This window comes from Grammomys surdaster, unplaced genomic scaffold (genome assembly GCF_004785775.1).
Source record: "Grammomys surdaster isolate TR1022 unplaced genomic scaffold, NIH_TR_1.0 201, whole genome shotgun sequence".
NCBI lineage: Eukaryota > Metazoa > Chordata > Mammalia > Rodentia > Muridae > Grammomys > Grammomys surdaster.
This window is the reverse complement of record NW_021604646.1, coordinates 3044767-3059497: the sequence shown is the minus strand read 5'-3', so window position 1 is coordinate 3059497 and position 14731 is coordinate 3044767.

The following is a 14731-nucleotide window of genomic DNA, read 5'->3' as shown; positions in this document are numbered from 1 at the left end:
GTATAAATCAGAAGTGATTCTACACCTAGGGAGAGGAAATATATAATACACAGTATAACTGAGATAAAAATCTAAAAAATGTAACAAAAACCCACTTTCAGTATTAAAAAATGGCAAAAGACACTTTGCATGCATATTTCTTAAGTGAGGAAATATGAGACTTTCTTGGGTCAGTAACATGATTCTGTCTATCACAAAACATGAGAAATAAAACAAATAATGGTATGGGAGGCAATCTTAAAATATCATTAATTGATTCTAAGAGAGAAAAGTCAAAGGGAGAAAGTGGATACAGATTGATACACACACCCTTGAAAAAAGTTTTCTGATTCAAATAAGACTTCTATAAATTAATAAAAGAAAGAAAACCAAATCTATGCTAGCTAAAAAGAAGTGTTTTTACAAAGGGACCTAAAAGGAAAGCTTAGCCATAATTATTTGAGTTTTTTCAAATAAAATATTTCAGTATGAAAAAATTTTAAATCCTATGTATATGCACATACACACTCACACACACATATATCCACAGCCTGTAGCAAGCAGCTTGTTGATAAGAATAGCAAATAGAGTATATAAAACAACTTAATGGTACAGTGAAGAGATTTTTACATCAGGCAATGATTCAATTTGTTTCCCTTAAAGTTCTATCATTCTTAGGTTTTCACCTTGAGTGTGAGGGTTCTAGAGTTGACTGAAGTCATTGATCACGTCTGCGCTACTCATATTGAGACATCATCACATGCTTTCCTCCTCAAGGTTTTGCAAAAAATACACTAGATTGACTGAATCTTTAAGTACTGCCTTTCTTACTGTGTATCATCATAGGTATCTCTCTAAGTGCTGCTTTTTTGTGTATCATCATGAGCATCTCTCTCCTTAAGGGCTCCATGTATTGCACAGTTGAAGAATTACAAACCAAGTCTCAGAATACGACTCAGTTAATCTTAAGTGAGCACAAGGTAACTGGACAACAGATAATTTATATTCTCCAGAATACTAAATATGCCTCTCTCTCAGAATTTAGGAAATCTTTGAAGCTTCAGTTAGCCTTCTTTGTAAAATCCAGTTCTAGCCAAAAATTCTACTGTATCAGCTTCTCATAAGGTACCTGCTAAAACAACATGCTATAAAAATCCCATAGAGTATACATTTGAAGTTTGTTCAATATCTAATTGAAGCAGGCATCCTGTTTGGCAATCCAAGCCAATAATGGCTCTCTGGTCTTGACACTTCATGACTTGACATGGACATTTAATTTACCAATCTTTGAATACAATTTTGCATTTGTTGCTTCTGTTTATCCTGGAGCACAATTACTAGACATAGGTGCCGTGTTGTTCTCATAGGCATAAATGATGTCATTTTCACCATTCAACTACCTGTTAACTGTGATATACTTCGGTGAACTTGATTAGCTTTGACTATCATCTGGATGTCCATGAAAACCAGAAGATAAAGTAGATTCAAATATGTAACTTCTTTTAAAAATTTTTGGGGAAAAATAGAGATTAATTTCTTTTTAATATTATTTAAATGTATTCATAATTGTAACATAAAATATTGATTTAGTTTCAGGCCATGTAGAGTATAAGTGTAAAATAAATTAAGATACACTGATAAATGTATGGTTAAAGTATTACTTTAACTTATGTATCACACTGACAATATTGCTTTCAAAAAGGACTGGATTCTCTCAAAGCTAGGCGTCATCCTTTAATATATCATTTTCTACACAACACCAATATTAGGTGATATTTTGAAGGGACCACGTACTTAGGTTTAGTGCAATGTATTTTTTTATTTTATATTCTTGATACCACCATACTGCTTATCTATCTGTGGTAGTTCTTTCCATGGTAAAAGTGATATTTATATATACTTAGAAAAATAGAAAAATGAACAACAAATAAATAACTGTATGAAATAAACCATGCTCAAAAAAAAAACAAAAAAAAGATATCTACAATAATGGACAGAACAAGTCAGTATCAGATCTATTTCTTGAAGTTCAGGGTCATAAAGTGTGACATCTTCAGCAATACTGTCTTAGGTTCAAATTCATGGAAGCAACCAAGGGCAATAGTCTGTACTGTTTGCTGAGTCTCTTAAAAGACACTGCAGTCAGTATGATTTGTCCAAGAATTTCTCCTAAGATTGGGTAATGTAAGACATAATTTTCGACTGTCAAAATTAATGTTATTAACTTCAAATATGGTATGAATCAGGTTCAAATGAGGAATTTCTAATTTACATAGCTTGATAAATTTCTCATACAAACCTATTATGCTTGTAACAAAACATGGGCCTATATATTTGTAAGTATTAGATTGAGATATGCTCTCATCTGTGTTCTCTTTTCTTAATGATTCTAATTTGTGAATGAATGCTTGAGAAAGAAATATAACTATGTCAAAGATTACTTTTGTATGTGGTAGTGTTTTGATAGGTATAACATTCTTTTAAGACAGAGACAGACTAAAGTAAAGGCTGCAGAATGGGTTCTGAGATGAGTTTGGATAATGTGATAAGACATTGCCTCAAAAAAAAATATATAATGAGGCTATAATAGAGTAATATAACCACTGAAGGAGATCAAATGGATACAAATTGGAAAGGAAGAAATTAAATTATTATTATCTGTACATGATATGATAATATACATGTTACCCAAAAATTCCACCAGGAACCTCCTACAGGTGATAAATAAATTCAACAAAGTAGATGCAAAATTAACATTAAAAGTCATTTGTCATTCTGTATACAAATAGTAAACAGTCTCAGGGAAAAAAAAATCAGGGAGACAACTTTCATGATAGCCTAAAGTAATATAAAATATCTTGGAATATCTCTAAGCCAGCAAGTAAAACACTATTATGAGAAAAACCTCAGGCAATTGAAGGGGAAAAAATGAAGCAGATACCACAAGATGTTCGTGGATTTGTAGATTGACATAGTAAAAATGGTCATCCTATGAAAAACAATCTACAGATTCAACGCAATCCCCATGAAAATTTCAGCACAATCTTTCACAGATGTTGAAAGAAAAAATTCAGCTTTATATGGAAACACAAGACACCAAGGATTGCTACAAGAATTCTGAACAATCAAAGAACTACTGGAGATATTATTTCAGATTTCACACTGTATTACAAAGCTATAGTAATAAAACCAGCATGGTTGTTGACATAAGGCTGGAGTAGGTGGGTGGGTGAGTGGGGAACACCCTCATAGAAGCAGGAGTAGGAAGGTGGAATATGGAGTTCCGGGGGTGGGGGGGAGAGGTGGAACCCGGGAAAGGGGATACTATTTGAAATGTACTGGCACCAAGATCAACATTTACTAAATGAGACCTCATGGAACTGAGAAGCTTCTGCACGGCAAAGGACACTATTAATTAGACAAAATGGCAGCATCAAGAATTGGAAAAGATTTTTAACATCTATACATCTCACTAAAAGCTTCAGAAAAAATGTATAAAATCTCAGTATACCTATATATCAGGAAAACAAATAACGTTATTTAAAATGCAGTGCGGATTTACACAGAAAAAGTTATAGAGGAAACTTGAAGGGCTGAATCAACATCCTTAGCCGTCAGGATTACACAAATCAAAACTACTTTGAAATTGTAACGTGCACTCATCAGCATGGCTAGGATCAACAAACCAGCTCATGTTGGTGAGGATTTTTACTAAGTGGAACACGCATCTATTGCTGGTGGGACATCAACCTTGTATAGTCACTATGGAAACCATTGGAAATGGGAAAAATGGGAACAAACTGTACCGAGATCTAGCTCTTGAGCATATACTCAAAGGACGTCACTTCATCTTACAACAAGGACACTTGCTCAATCTTACTCATCACTGCTCTATGCATAATAGCTAGGAATGAGGAACAACCGAGATGTCAATCAACAGCAGACTGGATAAATAGAATTTGGCAATTTAGGGAAAATGACTTAGGCATTTAAAAAAATGATATTATAAAATGTGCAAGCAAATGGATGAGACTAGAAAGAAATCATCCAGAGTGAGGTATACTAGATGCAGATAGTCAAATATGGTATTTATTCAAGTATTTGGGGATATTATCTGATCAGTCAATGATAGCCAAGTTACACTGCATAAAAAGTAAGGAAGTAAAATTATAATAGAGTATTATGGATAGAAGGGGGCACCCACATGCCTCCAGTCTCAGTCCCTCTGCGGTCTCTTAGCTGTGTCTGAGAGTCCAAGGGCTTGAGACCAGTTGGTCCCTGGCCACATGCTGGCCCAGGGATCCCCAATCCAAGAGTTTTGCACTCCCAAGGAACTTGAGACTGAGAACTCCCCTCTCCAAGCAGGGCCTCCATAGCAACCCACCTGGTGCCGTGCCTAGAGTGAACATAGTCAAGATTCCTGTGCTCCAATCTCTTTGGAGCCATGGGAATCACAACAGCCCAACTAGATTCAAGAACTCCCACACACACCCACACGTAAGCTAATCATTCCCCTCAAGTCAATAGACACACAAAACTTGTGGGAGCCATTATCTAAAAACTGATTTGAATATAGTCCATTCCATGATATAGAACTCATACCCACCACTGCTTAGATGATCATGAGCAAGAGAAAAGATCTCCAGAAACCTATGTTAGGACAAAAATGCTATTAAGAGTAGTGTTAAAATAACTCCTATGTTCATAAGGGAGATTGGTCTGAAGTTCTCTTTCTTTGTTGGATCTTTGTGAGGTTTGGGTATGAGTGTAATTGTAGCTTCGTAGAACAAATTGGGTAGTGTTCCTTCTGTTTCTATTTTGTGGAATAATTTGAAGAGAATAAGGATTAGGTCTTCCTTGAAGGCCTGAAAGAATTCTGCACTAAAACCACTGGTCCTGGGCTTTTTTTGGTGGGGAGACTTTTAATGACTGCTGCCATTTCCTTAGGGGTTATCGAACTGTTTAGATGGTTTATCTGCTCCTGATTTAACTTTGGTACCTGGTATCTGTCTAAGAAGTTGTCCATTTCACCCAGGTTTTCCAGTTTTGTTGAGTATGGGCCTTTGAAGTAGGATCTGATGATTTTTTGAATTTCTTCAGTCTCTGTTGTTATGTCTCCCTTTTCAGTTCTGATTTTATTAATTTGGATACTGTCTCTGTGCCCTCTGGTTAATCTGGATAAGGGTTTATCTATCTTGTTGATTTTCTCAAAGAACCAGCTCCTGTTTTTGTTGATATTTTGTATTGTTCTTTCTGTTTCTATTTGGTTGATTTCAGCCCTGAGTTTGATTATTTCCTGCCTTCTACTCCTCTTGTGTATATTTGCTTCTTTTTGTTCTAGAGCTTTTAGTTGTGCTGTCAAGTTGTTAGTGTGTGCTCCCTCCAGTTTAATTTTGTAGGCACTTAGAGCTGTGAGTTTTCCTCTTAGCACTGCCTTCATGGAGTCCCACAAGTTTTGGTATGACGTGTCCTCATTTTCATTAAATTCTAAAAAGTCTTTAATTTCTTTCTTTATTTCTTCCTTGAGCAAGTCATCATTGAGTAGAGAGTTGTTCAGTTTCCATGTGTGTGTGGGTTTTCCATTGGTTTTGTCATTAATGAAAAACCAGCCTTAGTGCATGGTGATCTAACAGGATGCAAGGGATTATTTCAATCTTTTGTATCTGTAGAGGCCTGTTTTATGACCAATTATATGGTCTATTTTGGAGAAGGTACCATGGGGTGCTATGAAAACATATATTTGTTTGTTTTAGGATGAAATGTTCTATAGATATCTGTTAAATCCATTTGATTCATAAGTTGCAATACACAGCAAACCAGCAGCCAACATCAAACGAAATGGAGAGAAATTTTAAGCAATCCAACTAAGATCAGGGACTAAACAAGGCTGCCCACTCTCCCCCTACCTATTCAACATAGTACTGGAAGTCCTAGACAGAGCAATTAGACAAAAAAAAAAAAAAAAAGTCAAAGTGTGACGCGCGCCCACCTCGCCAGCAAGAAAGACACGGCAACACACCAGGATCCTTCCGCAGCAAACGTTTATTCCAATGAAAATGAGGAAAGACCCTGGCCCGGAAGAGGCACTGTTTATATACTCTTGGAGCTGCGTGTTCACTTCTGATTGGCTACTTACTCCTTACCCGCCAAAACGCCCCAGGATGGGCTGTGACTTGGCACTTTTTTACCATAGCACATGCGTGGTTTACTTGTTTACTTGGAGGAGCACCGGATGCCAGCGCCATCTTATAATGGCAAATGCTGTCAGCACAAGCCGCAGCTTTCCACATCAAAGGGATACAAATAGGAAAGGAAGAAGTCAAAATATCGCTATTTGCAGATGATATGATAGTATACATACGTGACCCCAAAACTTCCACCAGAGAACTCCTAAACCTGATAAACAACTTCAGCGAAGTAGCTGGTTATGAAATAAACTCAAGCAAATCAGTAGCCTTCCTGTACATGAAAGATAAACAGACTGAAAGAGAAATTAGGGAAATGACACTCTTAACAATAGTCGCAAATAATATAAAATACTTGGTGTGAATCTAACCTAGCAAGTGAAAGACCTGTATGACAAGAACTGCAAGTCCCTGAAGAAAGAAATCGAAGATCTCAGAAGATGGAAAGATCTCCCATGTTCATGGATTGGCAGGATTAATATAATAAAAATGGCCATCTTGCCAAAAGCAATCTACAGATTCAATGCAATCCCCATTAAAATCCCAACTCAATTCTTCACAGACTTTGAAAAGAAAATTCTCAAATTCATTTGGAATAGCAAAAAAACCAGGATAGCAAAAACTATTCTCAACAATAAAAGAACTTCTGGAGGAATCACCATCCCTGACCTCAAGCTGTACTACAGAGCAATAGTGATCAAAACTACATGGTATTGGTACAGAGATAGGCAGGAAGATCAATGGAATAGAATTGAAGACCCAGAAATGAACCAACACACCTACGGTCACTTGATCTTTGACAAAGGAGCTAAAACTGTCCAGTGGAAAAAGGAGAGCATTTTCAACAAATGGTGCTGGTTCAACTGGAGGACAACATGTAGAGGAATGCAAATTGACCCATTCTTATCTCCTTGTACAAAGCTCAAGTCTAAATGGATAAAGGACCTCCACATAAAACCAGATACACTGAAACTAATAGAAGAGAAAGTGAGGAAGAACCTTGAATATTTGGGCACAGGGGGAAAGTTCCTGAACAGAACACCAATGGCATATGCTCTAAGATCAAGAATTGACAAATGGGACTTCATAAAATTGCAAAGTTTCTGTAAGGCAAAGGACACTGTCAATAGGACAAAACAACAACCAACAAATTGGGAAAAGATCTCTACCAATCCTACACCTGATAGAGGGCTAATATCAAATATATAGAAAGAACTCAATAAATTAGACTCCAAACAACCAAATAACCCTATTAAAAATGGGATAAAGAGCTTAACAAAGAATTTTCAACTGAGGAAACTTGAATGGCTGAGAAGCACCTAAAGAAATGTTCAGTATCCTTAGGCATCAGGGAAAAGCAAATCAAAACAACCCTGAGATTCCATCTCACACTAATCAGAATGACCAAGGTTAAAAACTCAGGTAATAGTAGATGCTGGCAAGGGTGTGAAGAAAGAGGAACACTCTTAAATTGGTGGTGGGACTGCAAGATTGTGCAACCACTTTGGAAATCAGTCTGGCAGCTCCTCAGAAAATTGGACATAGCATAACCTGAGGATCCAGCTATACCACTCCTAGGCATATACCCAGAAGATGCTCGAACATATAACAAGGACATATGCTAAACTATGTTCATAGCAGCCTTATTTATAATAGCCAGGAGCTGAAAAGAACCAAGATGTACTTCAACTGAGGAATGGATTCAAAGAATGTGGTATATTTACACAATGGAGTATTACTCAGCTATTAAAAACAATGAATTCAAGAATTTCCTAGGTAAATGGATGGAACTAGAAATCATCATCCTGAGTGAAGTAAGCCAATCACAAAAGAACACACATGGTATTCACTCACTGATTATTGGATATTAGCCCAGAATCTTGAAATACCCAAGATTCAACTCACAGGCCACATGAAGCTCATGAAGAAGGAAGACCAAGTGGGGGTGCTTAGGTCCCTCTTAGAAGGAGCAACAAAATACTCAAGGGAGCAAATATGGAGACAAAGTGAGGGGCAGAAACTGAAGGAGGGGCCGTCTGAAGACCATTCCACCTGAGTATCCATCCCATGTGCAGTCACCAAAGGTAGATGATGATGTGGAAGTCAGGAAGTGCATAGATGTGATATAGATGTCTCCTCAGAGGTCTGCAAGAGTCTGACATATTCTGAGGCAGATGCTCACAGCCAGCCATTGAACTGATCATGGGGTTCCCAATGGAGGAGTTAGAGTGAAGACTGTTGGAGCTGAAAGGGTTTGTGGCCCCATGAGGAGAGCAACAATACCAAGCAACCACAGCTCCCAGGGTCTAAACCACCAGCCTGGGAGCACTTAGGGAGGGGTCCATGGCTTCAGCTGTATATGCAAGGATGGAGGGCCCTGCTGGGGATAGGTGGGAGAAGAGATCTTGGCCTCATGAAGGCTGGACGCCCCAGGGGGTGGGAATTTGAGAGTGGGGAGGTGGGAGTGGGGGGTAGGTAGGGGTTACATCTGCAGAGAAGCAGGAAGAAGGGTGAGGGGATAGGGGATTCCTGGGTGGTGGGGGATGGGGTAAGGGGATAACATATGAAATGTAAATAAATCATCCAATAAAAAAAGATAAAAAAATAACTCCTATGATATTCTGCTATACTCACACAACAGTGCCCTGTTCAGCCATCATCAAAGAAGCTTCTTCATGCAGCAGATGGGAAGAAATGTACAGACGCACAGCCAAACATTACATAGAGAGGAGAATGAGACTTTAGAACACTGAGCTTTGAATTGGACATCTCCATGGAAGTCATCCCCTCAGACCTCTAGGAACTCCCTGGAAGAAGAGGCAAATGTGTAAGAGCCAGAGGAGACAGAGAACATTAGGAAGACAGGGTCCTCTAAAGCAACATAGGCTAAGCTCACATGAGCTAACAGAGACTGAAGCAGCGTGGACTGGGACTTTACAAATTTGTATTTGGTCCTCTGAGAATATATTATGGATTCAAGTTTATTATTTATAAGATTTCTGTGTATATAAACAAGTGGGTCTCTGATTTCTGTGCTTTTTCTTAGCCTCTTTTCCTTCAGTTGGTTTGTCCTGTACAATTTTGATGTGATAGTATTTTTTCAATTTCTTTTGTTTTATTTTGTTATATTTTAAAAATGAATGAATGAATGAATGAATGAATGAATGAATGAATAAAAATGAAGCCACTACAATATAGGTAACAACTGAGCTGACATTTGTACCTGCTGAGAAAGGGAAAATCTATCTTCTACAAAGTAGTGACACTGAACTTATCGATTACTCCAGGGCAAATGTCATGTTCATGAGTAGTTTACCAACATTTTCCGAACTCCAATGTTTTGGGGGGGGAGTATGTGTGTGTGTGTGTGTGTGTGTGTGTGTGTGTGTGTGTAAGAGAGAGGAGAGAGAGAGAGAGAGAGAGAGAGAGAGAGAGATTGTGTTTGTCTGTTTGTGTTTGTGTGGGTGCTGGGTGCTTTTATCTACCTATATGTTGGTATCATTTTGTCTTTTGAGATATTTTTTTCTTCCTTTGGCTTTTTTGTTGGTATTTAGACTTTTGAAATATTTTTAGAAAGAACTTAAAATTGGGTAGGTCTGGCTGGGGAGCAGATCTAGAATTCTTTGCAGGGGAGGGGGAGTATATGATCAAGTATACTTTGATTTAAAAGTTATTTTATGTAACAAAAATATAATAAATAATCAAAAAAGGCTGGGTATGAATATGGAATTATGGTATAACACTTTCATATTACTCTAGTTTCAATCTAAAGTGCTGTGATAATAAATTAATAATTTAAAGAAAAGGCTTCTAGTTTTGGAGTCATGTGGCCATGGTTTAGTTACAGTTTAGACTTTGAATGTGATCCAACTCTTTGTGTGTTGAAGATTTAGTCTCTAGGGTGGTGCTTGTGGTAGTGTCCAAAATTTTAGGAAATAGAATCTTAAAATAATATCCATATGTGATTCTTTCACTTGAGGAGTATTGCAGGGGTCTGACATCTTACTTTTTCTTTGATAGCTGCCCTCTTTATCTATTACATGGTCTCTGCTGTTAACACTCAGAATGCCTGATAGAACTTCAGAGGAAGGCATCCCTCCACAATGGAGAACAACCTCCTAATAGTGAACTTTAATGCAAGTGTTTTCTTTCTAAGTCAATTCTCTGGTAATTCATAATGATGGTAGAGAGCTAACTAATAAAGTGCCCTAAACCTGGCAAGACAACTTCTTCTCTGCTCATCTTTGAAAACACTTTTATGCATATGAAAACATAACTGTGCAGATTTCTGTCATATTGACTGGCAATTACTTGCCTCACACTAGCTCCACTGGAATTCTTTAAGAAGGTCATGTGTGGTGCCATTTCTAAAACTAAAACACTAAACAAACAAACAAAAATCTTATTTGCATCTTATCATTTTGATGGAGCTTCATTTGTTTATAGTGCAAAGAAAGGGAAAAGTGCTTCATTAATTTAGACGGAACTTATCTTCACATCAGCAAACACACGCTCTCGTCTGATTCTAAGCAAGCATTGCTCTATTAACATCTGTTGCTGAAGAAGGGGTCTGTAACTCATGAAACTGCAGTCACAGCAGACAAACATTCTCTCCAAAGTCCTGTCATTGTTAATCCAACCTCACACATAAATGTGGACTAATGAAAATTTCAATGGGAAGACAAAACACATCTCTGTATATCAGGCGGCTTGTGCTCGTACACGAATGTGAACTTTACCCCCAATATTACAAAAAATTCATGTGCAATCATTGCAGTCTTCACTTGATTCACAATTTGACGGTTTCTCTTAAGATTATATGCTTTAAAAAATGCATCTGTAATGTACCTAATGTTATATTCAGAAAATATTGCAGATGGCACATTTTTTTTTGAAAATTGTTTTCCAACTCAGTTGAAGATTTAGTATATGAAGAGCTGGTGATGATTGTAAATGATGGTAAAGTCTGTCATGGGAAATCTGTTCTGGAGCTCAGACCTGTCTAACTACTAATGATCTGACAAGTGCTATGTATATAGACACACTGTGCAAACGCTCACTCCTCCATGTGCGTTTAAATACACACATATATTATCACACAAATATTGATCTTTTAATAAACTTTCAAGTATTAGCTTCCTTTGGGCATTGCTTTGCTTTGATAATTTTTATGATGGCATGTCTTCCAAAATTTATATTCATTGGGTTTTATATGCATGAACTTTCTCAAGTTAAACAGAAATCCAACTTTGGAATCAAACTCAAATCTTAAAGATAACGATAGTCATCTGCAAAGTATATAATCTCCATGTTGAACTTAACTTACAATTTCATTCTTACCTTAACCGAGTGTTTATTAAATTTTATGGGAAGTGCTGTAGATTCATTCTAAAGGTAGACAAATATAGAAAAATTATTACAGTAATGATTTTCTAAATTGTGAAGCATTTTACAAATAACCTGTTTATGTTACAGTAATTCTAAATTATAATACAGTGAATATATTCCTAAAATCTAACTAGATCCCTGAAATAATGGACTATATAGACATAAGTGCACAAACATATACGTTATACTGCTTGATGATTTTCATAATCATGAACATTTAAGTAGCTTTCTGTGAGGTATAATACAAAACTTCATTCTAAAGTATTCTTCTAATCTACTATTAAGTTTAGAGACTTCTTATGAAGTAGTTAAAAGCAAAATGAATTAATACAGAAATATTTTATACATTATTAAGAAAGAATATAAAGTGAACTTTACATTATTGTGGATATAGAAAACAACACTCAGATAAAAAAAGGACCAAAGACTAACATTTCAAGTTTCTGGGATCCTATGGTCATTTCTCTGTTTATGGTTACTTTAGTTGATTAATTTGCTTATTTATTCACTCATTTATTATACTATATGAATACGATTTGTAAAACTGCTGCATTGTTTTTAAAGTTTGATTAAATTCAGTTAGCCAAACAGATGAAATTTCCTGTCCCTAAATCAAGGAAATATTTCTAAATGCTAAATTGCTAAATTCCAAGTAGCTAAGTTCTAAATCCCAGAGAAGCCTTATCACATGATAAAAAACATTACATGAACTTTGAAAGGTGTTTTAAAGTGTACATATTATACATATTTTTGGTCTTCATTAATCCTAACCATGGGACACTAAGATAGGAGAACTTTTAGTTGGAATGCAACCTGTGTTCTATACATCGATTTCATTTAAAATAGTATTAGGCTCCAAATATAATAATGGGCCTAGTATCCAAAATACAAAAGTGAAAGCACTAGGAGAAGAAAGAGATTAGCTTGAGTTCCTTTTATGAACCATTATTATATTCTCTATACTTACTACAGTTGTGCAATCTTACAAAACATTTGAATTCACCTACCTTTCCAACACCTACTCCTTTTTTTAAATTTTAAAGTTTACTTTAAAATATAAATTATCTCCCAGTATTTAACAGGTAAAGAAAATAGCAATGTTGACTTTATGTGGTTGTTGCTTTTTAATTTTCCAAGTAATAGTGATTAAATATGTTTACACCTACTCCTATATCAACTGAAGAAGAAGGAGCAACAGATGGCTGGAGTTGTGGTAAGGGTGGTTTTCCAAAAAAATTTAATATCATGCAATTCCTATCTTTGGGTCCTTTCTAAAGCTTCTCTTTATCTTCAGAATCAAGTTGATACCTTATCTTGGCTTTAGTAAAATTCAATAGTTTTATTGAATTTCTTTATATGGCTCCAACACACCTATATTAATAGTCTCCTCTGTCTCTTTTCACCATTAGTTCTCTGAAACTCAAAAATACTTTTTCCTTCTAGAATACATTCTATATTGATCATTCTTCCTAAGGTAGTTTTTACTGAACTTATTTTTACTGCAAATGCCAGCTCCAAATGTGTTCCTTTTAGGAGATAGTTCATTGCTTAATAAAACTTGTCACTGTGATAACATTTATTAGTTATGAATAACTAGATATTGCCCTATGTGTCCGTTGATGACAGAAATGTCATCAGAACTATCATGAACATATTTTAACAACTCTTGTATCTCAGGTATATTAACCCCACTAAATTAACAAAATTAAATTATTTAAACAAAATTAAATTAAATTAACAAAATTAAATTTTGTATCAAAATTTAGTTAACGAAAACATGGAAGACTCCATGAATCAAGGAATCTGGGAAGTTAAGATTGAGGATAAGACATCTTTTAGGAATTGCAGGTTAGATGTAAAGAGGAAAATCAACAGGGTTACTTTTCCAAATGGTTTCGAAAACCATTGCTTCAACCAAATTTTCACTCCTAAAAGTATGAACACAACTCTCAAGGAAATTCTATTAACCAGCTTTGGATTTTATTAAAATTTCCCACTGACCAAGGGATTATTATAATCCAATAACAGAATATATTGCAGTAATTTTTATGGTAAATATTAAAAGATACCTATGAACTCAATAACGTAAGCAAGAATATATTGGTTATATTGCATGCATAAAGATAAAACTAAATCTTTCTCTAAATGTATATATTCTCTCAACTATTTTGAAGTTTCATAATATTATTGCTATTTTAATAAAAAGCTCTACTAGTTTAGAGTATAGTATGATCTCAGGTATATATTCCAGGTTTTCCACGACTAATAATCTGTGACAATTCAATCAGAATTTCATAGTAAGTGTGACTATGTCTGCTTTGACATAGTTCCAGAATTTATGAGAGTTCTGCCATAATCATGGATGCATATGCATCTTCTGAATGGCATGCAACTCAATCCAATGATGCAATAGTCTGAGTTCTGATAGAAGGCATGGGGCTCCTGCATTCTGATGTTTTTTCTTCATGAATGAGAGACTTGAACCAAGTGTTACTCCAAATTGCTTTAAATATAAATTAGAAATCTTTTTTTCTTTTTGTATAGAATAGAGTTTATTCGGGGAATGGGAAGAGGAGTTAAGAGGGTAGGGGGTGACCCTCGAGAATGTATCAGTGACCTGCGATATGAGAGACTCTCAGGACTCAAAGGGATGGGGCCTTAGATGAAATGCCCTAGAGTGGGGAGAGGGAATTTGTAGAGTCCACCTCCAGCAGAAAGACAGGGCATCAAGTGAAGGATGGGGTTGCCATCCCACAGTGAAAACTCTGACCCATAATTGTTCCTGTCTGAAAGAACATCAGGGATGGAAAATAGGGAGGAGCCTGAGGAAAAGACGGTCTAGCGACAGGCCTAAAGTGGAATCCAGTTCAATGGGAGGCCCAAAGACCTGACACTATTACTGACGCAATGGAGCACTCACAAAAAGGTACCTATCATGACTACCCTCCAAAAGACCCAACAAGCAGCTGAAAGAGTCAGATGCAGATATTTACACCCAACCAATGGACAGAAGCTACTGACCATGTGGTAGAATTAGGGAAAAGCTGAAAGAAGCTGAGGAGGAGGATGACTCTGTAGGAGGACTAGCAGTCTCAATTAACCTGCCCCTCCTCAGATCTCCCAAACACTGGACCACCAACCAGGCAATGTACACCAGCTGATGTGGGGCCCCTAACATA